General features: G+C 42.1%; 2 long non-coding RNA genes across 7 annotated transcripts; both read left to right on the forward strand.

Annotated features, from left to right (window-relative positions):
* The first annotated feature begins 353 nt into the window (after nucleotides 1–353).
* LOC122054034 lies at nucleotides 354–1,474 on the forward strand. Of its 4 annotated transcripts, none has more exons than XR_006132524.1 (4): nucleotides 354–645; nucleotides 778–1,026; nucleotides 1,106–1,203; nucleotides 1,354–1,409. It is a non-coding gene; the product is annotated as an uncharacterized LOC122054034 (long non-coding RNA). The 4 variants fall into 4 exon arrangements; XR_006132525.1 differs by having other exon boundaries at nucleotides 356–645; nucleotides 1,109–1,203; nucleotides 1,354–1,403; XR_006132522.1 differs by having other exon boundaries at nucleotides 357–645; nucleotides 1,106–1,186; nucleotides 1,354–1,474.
* A 6,737-nt stretch (nucleotides 1,475–8,211) lies between these two features.
* On the forward strand, nucleotides 8,212–8,806 carry LOC122054035. Of its 3 annotated transcripts, none has more exons than XR_006132526.1 (3): nucleotides 8,212–8,358; nucleotides 8,438–8,518; nucleotides 8,686–8,806. It is a non-coding gene; the product is annotated as an uncharacterized LOC122054035 (long non-coding RNA). The 3 variants fall into 3 exon arrangements; XR_006132527.1 differs by having other exon boundaries at nucleotides 8,441–8,518; XR_006132528.1 differs by having other exon boundaries at nucleotides 8,438–8,535; nucleotides 8,686–8,741.
* The last annotated feature ends 1,028 nt before the right edge of the window (nucleotides 8,807–9,834 follow it).

The following is a 9,834-nucleotide window of genomic DNA, read 5'->3' on the forward strand; positions in this document are numbered from 1 at the left end:
CTCTCGCAAGGGAATCGAGCGTTCACTCGAACCTTACCTGAGGATTAGTAGTATTGTAGAAGATTGTAAGTGTGTTTGTGAGTGTTGTGAGTGTGCTCTTAACTTATCAATTTCAATTTTCTTCTGTTTCCGTCTGTGCGCTCCCCTGGTATCAGAGCTTGTCATACTCTTGTTACTTAAGCTTGTTGGAATTATGCAACCCTGAGAAACAAAAGTGTAAAATACCGGAAAATAGGCGAATCTTAATAAAGGAATTTTTCAGAATTTTGGACATTTTTCGGGAATTTTTCGGAGCTCGTACGGACGAGTTGACGGGGATAAGAACGGGGTCCGGAAAAGCCTGTTTAGGTTACCCCGTTTAAATGAGGAAAAGTTGATTTTTCCTTTTTCCTTTTAAATTCTTTTTCTCTTTTTCTTATTTCTTATTCTGTTTTCTTTCTCGCCGAAACATCTCCGCGCGCCTCTTCTCTCCCTCACTCCCGAACCCGACGCCAAGAGCCCTAACCGCCGGCTACTCGGCGGTTCTCTCTTCTTCTTCCTCATCCCTTGCCCCTCACGAGGACAGCATCCTCTGCCCTAGCCTTGCCGTGGAGTTCCCAGCGCCGTCGCCGCGACAGTTTTCCCTCTCCTCAGCCGTGGCCTAGGGTTTGTGGCAAATCCCTTTATCTTCTCGTCTTCTCCCTCACCGAACCTGATTTCCCCTCTTCTTCTTTTCTTCTTCTTCTGCCCTAGCGCCGACCAAGTTTATGTTTCACCTCTCTTTATTTCTTCCGGCAGAGCAAGGGCCGACCGACTGTTCTACCTCCTGATCGTCGGCCATCATCACTCGACTGCCATCATTCATCGCCGGAGGTGCTTCTTGTGTTTGTGGTCATTGTGGTCGTAGGATTCTACCGAGCCTCTTCCCCATCGGTTGATTGTTGACGCTGGGCCCTGGTTCTTTTCTCCACTGCCGGCTTCTTCTTCCATTAGCCACCGACAGAGAGGGAACGAGGGGCACTGGTTAGGAGAGGCAGATTTGAGTAGGTATGTGAATATAATTTGGGGATGTTGCATTGAGTTGTTGGCTGATCACAGTGGATTCTGTCACTGTTTATTTCCGCAGCAGTAACTTCTAGTTCCGGTCATTATATCACCAAGGCACGCGTCTCCGACAGTGACTCAACAGTCGGGCATACGCAATTGGGTGAGTTTTGGATTAAGGTAAATGCATGGTTGTGAGTATAATTGTGGATTTCATGGTTGTAGGATTATGTTGAGTTAATCTAATTTGGAATTTCTTAATTCGATTAGGATTTAGTTTAGCTAACTAATGTGTGATAGAAGTTGCTAAACTAAATATTGGTGATACAGGAGCTTGACGCGAGACGTGTTTCTCAATTATTGGATTTGGACCACTTTATTGGAGGCGGGTACTTTGACTTGTGTCTTTTGATATGCATGATAATATGTTTAACATATAACAGTAATTGTGTTACTTGTTTATTTCGGTTGGTCACTACATGATTAGTACATGTTGTTTGTTTATTTATTCTGCACTGCATATTGTCTACCTGATCACATATGCCTTAGGTAGTGACCTAACCACATGCTCTGTTATATTCTGGATCTAGGGTTTATTTGATACCCTCTTCGATTTGTGTACCTTCTATTTGATACGTCTTCTTGTGGTACACACTTTGTATCTATTTATATGGGTCATGCCATGTGAACGCATGTCATGGTGCATCACGATCATACGCGCCTGCCTTGCCCGCTCGCAGAGCGCCGCCGATTACATGCCTGCCGCATCACCCACACCGGAGATCCGGTGAGGCGGGTCTGTCCGGGCATCTCACAGCCTGGAGCGAACGTCTGCGTCATCGGCATAAGGAAAAACCATTCCGTGTCGCGGACCTCTTCGTCTGTGGAGTCATCCCGCCGTCGCCGCCGGAGATGAGAGCATTGAGCTCCCCATTTATGATTTGGGGTCACAGAGAGTACTCGACAAGATCCCGCTTACTCGTCATTGCTCGGGAGCATTGATTTCGAGTACGGGTCGATATACGATTTATTGCATTTTATTTGCTTGTGATCTGCACTTATACGCGATTTGTTTGGATGCATTGATTGACATGCATGATTATGACTCACTCGGTCGGCGACTGCTACCTTTATACTTTGATCCCCAAGATCATTATCTTCGATTTCATTTCAACAGATTTATCCTCCTCGTATTCGTGAGACCGCATGATTAGTGTTGTTCATTATTTGTTTTATTATGCATATCGGTTGTACCCTGAGTGTTGGACTCACCCGCCTCCATTGTTGATATATTTTCGTGTTGAGGTCGTCCCGAGTGCCGCATGGCCCCCCATCTGCACGTAGAGCTAGTTCTCTACTAGGTTGTTATTTGCTTTATTTTGGTTTTTCTTCCATCGACTATGTTTTAGTTTTGTTTTGGATTTTATCTATGGATATTATACAGATTGTTACCGTTGATGGACTTTTGGATGGTTTGGTTTTATTCTATTACTGCCTGGATGGCGAAGAGGTGAGTTCGTTGGATTTGAGCTTACGAGTGTAGTGGAGTAGGGTGGATTTCGAGTCGAGTCCTATTGTTGTTGTTTACTATTATTAAGCTGCGTGGTTGTGAAAATGTAGGATATCTTTATTAACGCGTGGTGTTTGTCTTTATTTTTTGTTATCATTCCAGCCGCATATATATGATATGTAGAAAGTTTCATATTGTCCGCCGTAAGAGATCTGTTCTTGACAATCCTTCTTGGGGTGGATTTAGGTCACGGTGAGGTAAGTTCGATTCTTGGTTTTGGATTTTTGATCTTGTTCAGATAGTGTAATTGGTTATAACCATGAATTGTATCGTTTGTGATCTGGAAATCTGTGCTTGTTTTCTAGGTGTTGGATTCTAGAGTATTTATCTGACAGCAATATTTGGTGTGGATAATGCACGGTTACGTGATTTAGGTAAGGCATATTTGGGTATTCGGATTTTGATTTAGAAGTTTGCGAGTCAAACTGGGTAGTTGTTTGAGTGACATGAATTTTTCCATTACGATTGAGTTTGGATTTCCGTTTCGGATTTATATGGATTTCCGTTGTTGTTCTCGATCGGAAATTTTGAGGTCAATTTGGGGACTGGACAGCGACGGAACATCTCCAGACGGCATATAGGTATGATGTTTAATTTTATAGTTTATGACAGGTATTAGCATTCTTTATTTAGTACCTGTCTGGTTGCTGTAGCACATATTTTTTGTGATGAGTTAGCCATTAAGCATGGTTGACCTTAATAGAGATCAAGGATTATAGTCTCTGGTGATTTTTCACATCATACCATCAGTAGATTTTTGCTTCTGTTACTATTAGTAGGAGATGGAGGCACATACCAGCCTCTGCTATTGTTAGCTGGGTAGTGGATGATATCTACATATTTATGTTGTTTTAGCCAGTGGAGGTTTTATACTCATATCTTTTGGATATTAGGATACCCGATATGATGAAAAATTGTTCATTAGGGGAGTTACCATGTTTGATCATTATTGAGAATGGTTTGAGGTTGAGGGATATTGTGAGATCAGATATTTTGATGTGTTGATTTCTAATGATTTAAGAGAGTAAATGTTATGTGGTTGTTGATGATCTTTTAGTGGATAACTATTTTGATGATCTTTTATTTGGGTTGTCATTGATGGTGATATAGTGAGTATCCTGTATGGTGTTCACAGGTTGATGTTAATAATTGGTGATCAGATTATAAATTGGAAGCTAGAGAGTTTATGTGCCTATGAGATTTTTGATTTTAATAAATCTGGTTAATTGTGGTTAGTTAACAGGATGATAAAATTGATATTTGTTTCATCTGATATTAAACTATGTGGATAAATAATGATTTGATGTTTTGAATGCTAACTTACCCTCATGGAGAGTAGAGACTTATTCATCTGATATTAGTGGGCTGATATTTTTGAGGATAAAAAATGAGGGTGTCTTGATGATATTGAATTCTAGCTTTTTCTTTTGGATCGTACACATTTATTCATATGATATTATGTGGATTGACATTCTCTAGTTTGAGATGATGTATTAGTGTTGAATTGACCCATGAACTGATTTAGTTATTTGATAATGTAGTATACCATTTGATCGTGGTTTGATATACCTTAGTTGCTTGTGGAGGATTAAGGTATTCTTGATTAGTTAGTAGATGAATGATTTAGTTTTGTTGGTTGATCAGTAGAGGATTGTCATACTCTATTCTTAGAGGTTTGAACCTTTAGGTTGTTTGTGCTTAGTTATGTATCTAGAGCACATTTGAGTACATGCTTTGTACTGACGTGGAAAGGACGGATTCAGCCGTATATCATTGTCGGCTTGGATAGGTTATAGAGGATCGATGTATCCTATTCCATGAAAACTTTGACCATGGACTGTATATATCTGGTGGGATAACTTAGAGGGTGCATTGGGATATATGACCCCGCTGATGTAAGGAAGTGTAGAGTTAATTGCTTAACACTTATGGGATACACTCGTTACTAGTGTATACTGGGAGAGTACATTTGGATTTGTGATGATAAAATTCTTCCCATTTGATATAGTCTTGGTAGGGTATGACATTGACTTGCAATGTTATACCACGGCTGTGTATATTTTTCTTGTCCGATACTAGTTCCTTTGAACTTAGAGCAGGGTTGTTACTGGATGATTAGGCTGCTCCATTTTGAGTTGCTTTTGATTGATGTATTCATGCTTGATACATATGCATGAATTTTGTTTAGATATACCCGTAACCCATGAGTGTTGGTAGCATAAGGTTGGTCTCTTTGATTGAGCTGGTATGCTGATTTTGCATGTCTATATTGCACGTATATGATGATTGTTATGTGTTGTAGGAATCCTGGGTGGACTGTCCATTTGTAAGTAGTATATGTATCCATGTTCTGATATGGTTTGAAGGTTCCTTGTGAATCATAGAGATGTAGTTGGGGGTAGGTATCGGGAGGTATTATTGAAGAGATCTTGTTGATTAAATCCGAGATGTAGTATATGTACATCGGTGGTGTTTTGTTGGAGGCATTTTGTCGATTTAATCTGAGTTGTGATATGTACATATGTGTTTGGTGTGGTATCTGAGGTATCTTTTGATTATGTTTGATTATGAGTGCACCTGGGTTTAGTAGGTTTTATTGGAATTATATGTTGGTTATACTATATGTTATGTGAGTGTTGTTTGAGGTGTATTGTTGATTTTACCTACATTGATTTTGCACACGTGTTCGGTATGTATTGTTGGAGGTATCATACTGAATATACCTGAGTTGTGAGTATGATTGGTGTATAATAATTGGAGGATTTTGTTGATCATACATATGTTGTGTGAGCATGAGTGCTAGGTGTATACATTGGTAGCAGTATGATGATTCTACTTATACTGAATGCAGAATGTGGAGTGACTGCATTATGTCATTTGTTGAATTAACCCATCAACTAATTTTCCTATCAGTGGATGACCCACTAGGATGCTGATAGAGTTGATGATGAATTTGATTAGTTACTAGGTTGTTATATCCTAGGATAACCACAGCGAATTGTGGTAGAGAGATCTTGTACAGTCTCTAGCTGGATAGTTAGGTGCCTTGGGGTACTTAGGTATTGTTTTGTGGTGGAGCGTTGCTCCCACATATCACGGATTGCTGGTAGCGGAGCATTGCTCCTATATTTATTGCAGATACATATTTCAGATTATTTGTGGTGGAGTGTTGCTCCCACATATTGAGGATTTCTTGTGGTAGAGCGTTGCTCCCACATATGTAGTATTTCCTGTGATGGAGCGTTGCTCTCACCCTGGAGGATCTATTCTTTGGTGATTTATGTTATTGATGATCAGATTTTTCGATTTATTATTGGAGATCTTATGAATAGGAATGTCTGTGATACGTACATTATGTGTATTGGTTTTTGCCATATAGGCTTACAGTGCCTTAGATGTTTTCAGGGACTCGATAATCCTAGTATGTCGAGGATGTTTGGATAGGTGTCCATTATCTTTGTGGACGATGTTGTGGTTTATTACGGATCCGAGGTGAGTCACGTACACTATCTTTGCATAGATCTAGAGATGATTCGACGAGAACATCTATATGTGATTATCAGTAGTGCTGGTTTGGATTGTCTTTTGTTATGATGTTTGGAACACACGGTCACCAGTAGGAGTATACCGTGGTTCCACAGGAGATAGAGGTTGTTACCGTTGGGAGCAGCCGAAGTCAGTGTAGGAGATCCGCACTTTTGTGACTCGCAGGATATTATGGACCTTTCGTCGAGGGTTTCTTCCGATAGCTATGCTACTTTCACGCGTGACCATGAAAGGCGTGAAGTTTACCTCGGGACCGAGGATTGCAAGACCGCTTTTAGAGTGGCGGAGACTAGTGTCGGCTTGATTTTTTTTACCTTCCGGAGAGGACGGATATGTCCTCTACACCAACGATCTATTCAGGATTTGATCTGATGCAGCACGATATGTTAGTCTCTTATGATTCTCGTCGTTGAAGGAGCATGAGAAGGTCTACCCGTATATGATCCGTAAATGGTCATTATTTTGCTCAAGATTTGGCAAGCACTGTATGATATTACATGAGATTCTCACCGACCATCCAATCTCAAATATCTGCTCACTCGGAAGGAACTTAATCTTCAATCGAGGAGATAGATGGAGTTCTTGAAGGATTATGATTGTACCATTAGCTATCACCAGGAAAAGCTAATGTGGTTACCGACGCACTTAGCTAAGTTCAGAGGGACTTTAGCTTGCCACCGAGTCGTGGTCACGGATTTGATTCAGGGATTCTACGAGTCGGACAGAGCAAGGTATTCTTGTTACCATAGTTGCTCGGTTAATCGGGACGAGAATCCGAGAGGCCCATTGTTGGGACCTCAGAGCTCAACGCGAGGCAAAGTGGTCCATACTATCTGACGTAAGATGTTAGAGGCATACGATCGCTAGAAGAGTTACCGACCGGAGTGGGAGACTCTTAGAGTTCTCCATTTGTGACCATTTTTTGCGAGTTTCACCCAAGAAAGGGTGAAGAGATTGACCTCGAGGTAAGCTAGCTCTAGATACATTGGACCTTTCTAGATCTTAGAAAGGATTGGAGCAGTAGCTCACTAGTTGGTAGTATCGCCGTCCTTGATTGGCGTGCACGATGTATTCCACGTATCCATGCTGATGAGATACGTGCCCGACCCGACGTATGTGCTGACAGATATTCCAGTTCCATTCAGCCTGACATAACTTATGAGGAGGTTCATGCAGACGGATTCTCGACCGGAAGAGCGTCTATGAACAAGACTATCCTGGTTAAAGTCGGATGGCGATCATTCGGATGAGGAAGTTACTTGGGAGCTCGAGGATACGATCCAGCTCGATACCCCATCTTTTCACTTGTGGTATGTGAGTTTATTTACCGTTCAGCATTTGTTATTATTATCTGTTATTAGTATTTCGATGGTAAATAATGAAATTTGGGGACCAAATTTTTATTAGTGGGGGAGAATGTAAAATACCGGAAAATAGGCGAATCTTAATAAAGGAATTTTTCAGAATTTTGGACATTTTTCGGGAATTTTTCGGAGCTCGTACGGACGAGTTGACGGGGATAAGAACGGGGTCCGGAAAAGCCTGTTTAGGTTACCCCGAGGAAAAGTTGATTTTTCCTTTTCCTTTTAAATTCTTTTTCTCTTTTTCTTATTTCTTATTCTGTTTTCTTTCTCGCCGAAACATCTCCGCGCGCCTCTTCTCTCCCTCACTCCCGAACCCGACGCCAAGAGCCCTAACCGCCGGCTACTCGGCGGTTCTCTCTTCTTCTTCCTCATCCCTTGCCCCTCACGAGGACAGCATCCTCTGCCCTAGCCTTGCCGTGGAGTTCCCAGCGCCGTCGCCGCGACAGTTTTCCCTCTCCTCAGCCGTGGCCTAGGGTTTGTGGCAAATCCCTTTATCTTCTCGTCTTCTCCCTCACCGAACCTGATTTCCCCTCTTCTTCTTTTCTTCTTCTTCTGCCCTAGCGCCGACCAAGTTTATGTTTCACCTCTCTTTATTTCTTCCGGCAGAGCAAGGGCCGACCGACTGTTCTACCTCCTGATCGTCGGCCATCATCACTCGACTGCCATCATTCATCGCCGGAGGTGCTTCTTGTGTTTGTGGTCATTGTGGTCGCAGGATTCTACCGAGCCTCTTCCCCATCGGTTGATTGTTGACGCTGGGCCCTGGTTCTTTTCTCCACTGCCGGCTTCTTCTTCCATTAGCCACCGACAGAGAGGGAACGAGGGGCACTGGTTAGGAGAGGCAGATTTGAGTAGGTATGTGAATATAATTTGGGGATGTTGCATTGAGTTGTTGGCTGATCACAGTGGATTCTGTCACTGTTTATTTCCGCAGCAGTAACTTCTAGTTCCGGTCATTATATCACCAAGGCACGCGTCTCCGACAGTGACTCAACAGTCGGGCATACGCAATTGGGTGAGTTTTGGATTAAGGTAAATGCATGGTTGTGAGTATAATTGTGGATTTCATGGTTGTAGGATTATGTTGAGTTAATCTAATTTGGAATTTCTTAATTCGATTAGGATTTAGTTTAGCTAACTAATGTGTGATAGAAGTTGCTAAACTAAATATTGGTGATACAGGAGCTTGACGCGAGACGTGTTTCTCAATTATTGGATTTGGACCACTTTATTGGAGGCGGGTACTTTGACTTGTGTCTTTTGATATGCATGATAATATGTTTAACATATAACAGTAATTGTGTTACCTGTTTATTTCGGTTGGTCACTACATGATTAGTACATGTTGTTTGTTTATTTATTCTGCATTGCATATTGTCTACCTGATCACATATGCCTTAGGTAGTGACCTAACCACATGCTCTGTTATATTCTGGATCTAGGGTTTATTTGATACCCTCTTCGATTTGTGTACCTTCTATTTGATACGTCTTCTTGTGGTACACACTTTGTATCTATTTATATGGGTCATGCCATGTTATTCATGAGATTGCCATGTTCGATCATCGATCACGTGATTGCATCGTCGATTATCGGCCTACTTTGGTTGAGCTCATCGCCGATTGTATCGCACACATCACCCATGGATTCAGATATCTGGTGGTGTGTGGCGGTTCTGTATTTAGCTCCGTTGGTCGGTGACTCGCGGTAGTGGCCCGCCTGCTTCGCTCCGTTGGCATTTAGGGTAGCAGTGGTGGCAGATGGTGGACTTTGTTTGCTCCGCTGGTCGAGACTCGTGGTAGCAGAGATATCCTCCCGCCATCGCATCGGAGATGAGAGCATCGAGCTCCCCATTTATGATTTGGGGTCACAGGAGAGTACTCGACAAGATCCCGCTTACTCCGCTATCGCTCGGGAGCATTGATTTGAGTATGGGGTCGATATACGATTTATCGCATTTTTATTTGCTTGTGATTCGCCGCACTTATACGCCGATTTGTTTGGACGCATGATTGACACGCATACAGGATTACGACTCACTGGCCCCGACGACTGCTACCTTTATACTTTGATCCGGCCAAGACAGTTATCTTCTGATTTCATTTCAGTTGCATTTATCCTCCTCATATTCGGAGACTGTACGCATGATTAGTGTTGTCTGTTATTTGTTTTATTATGCATATCGGTTGTACTGAGTGTTGGACTCACCCGCCTCCATTGTTGATATTTTCGGGTTGAGGTTGTCCGGAGCAGTTCCAGTCGCTGGCCCCCCCATCTGCACGTAGAGCTAGTTCTCTACTAGGTTGTTATTTGCTTTATTTTGGTTTTTCT

This window comes from Zingiber officinale, chromosome 3A, assembly GCF_018446385.1.
Source record: "Zingiber officinale cultivar Zhangliang chromosome 3A, Zo_v1.1, whole genome shotgun sequence".
NCBI classification, from domain to species: domain Eukaryota; kingdom Viridiplantae; phylum Streptophyta; class Magnoliopsida; order Zingiberales; family Zingiberaceae; genus Zingiber; species Zingiber officinale.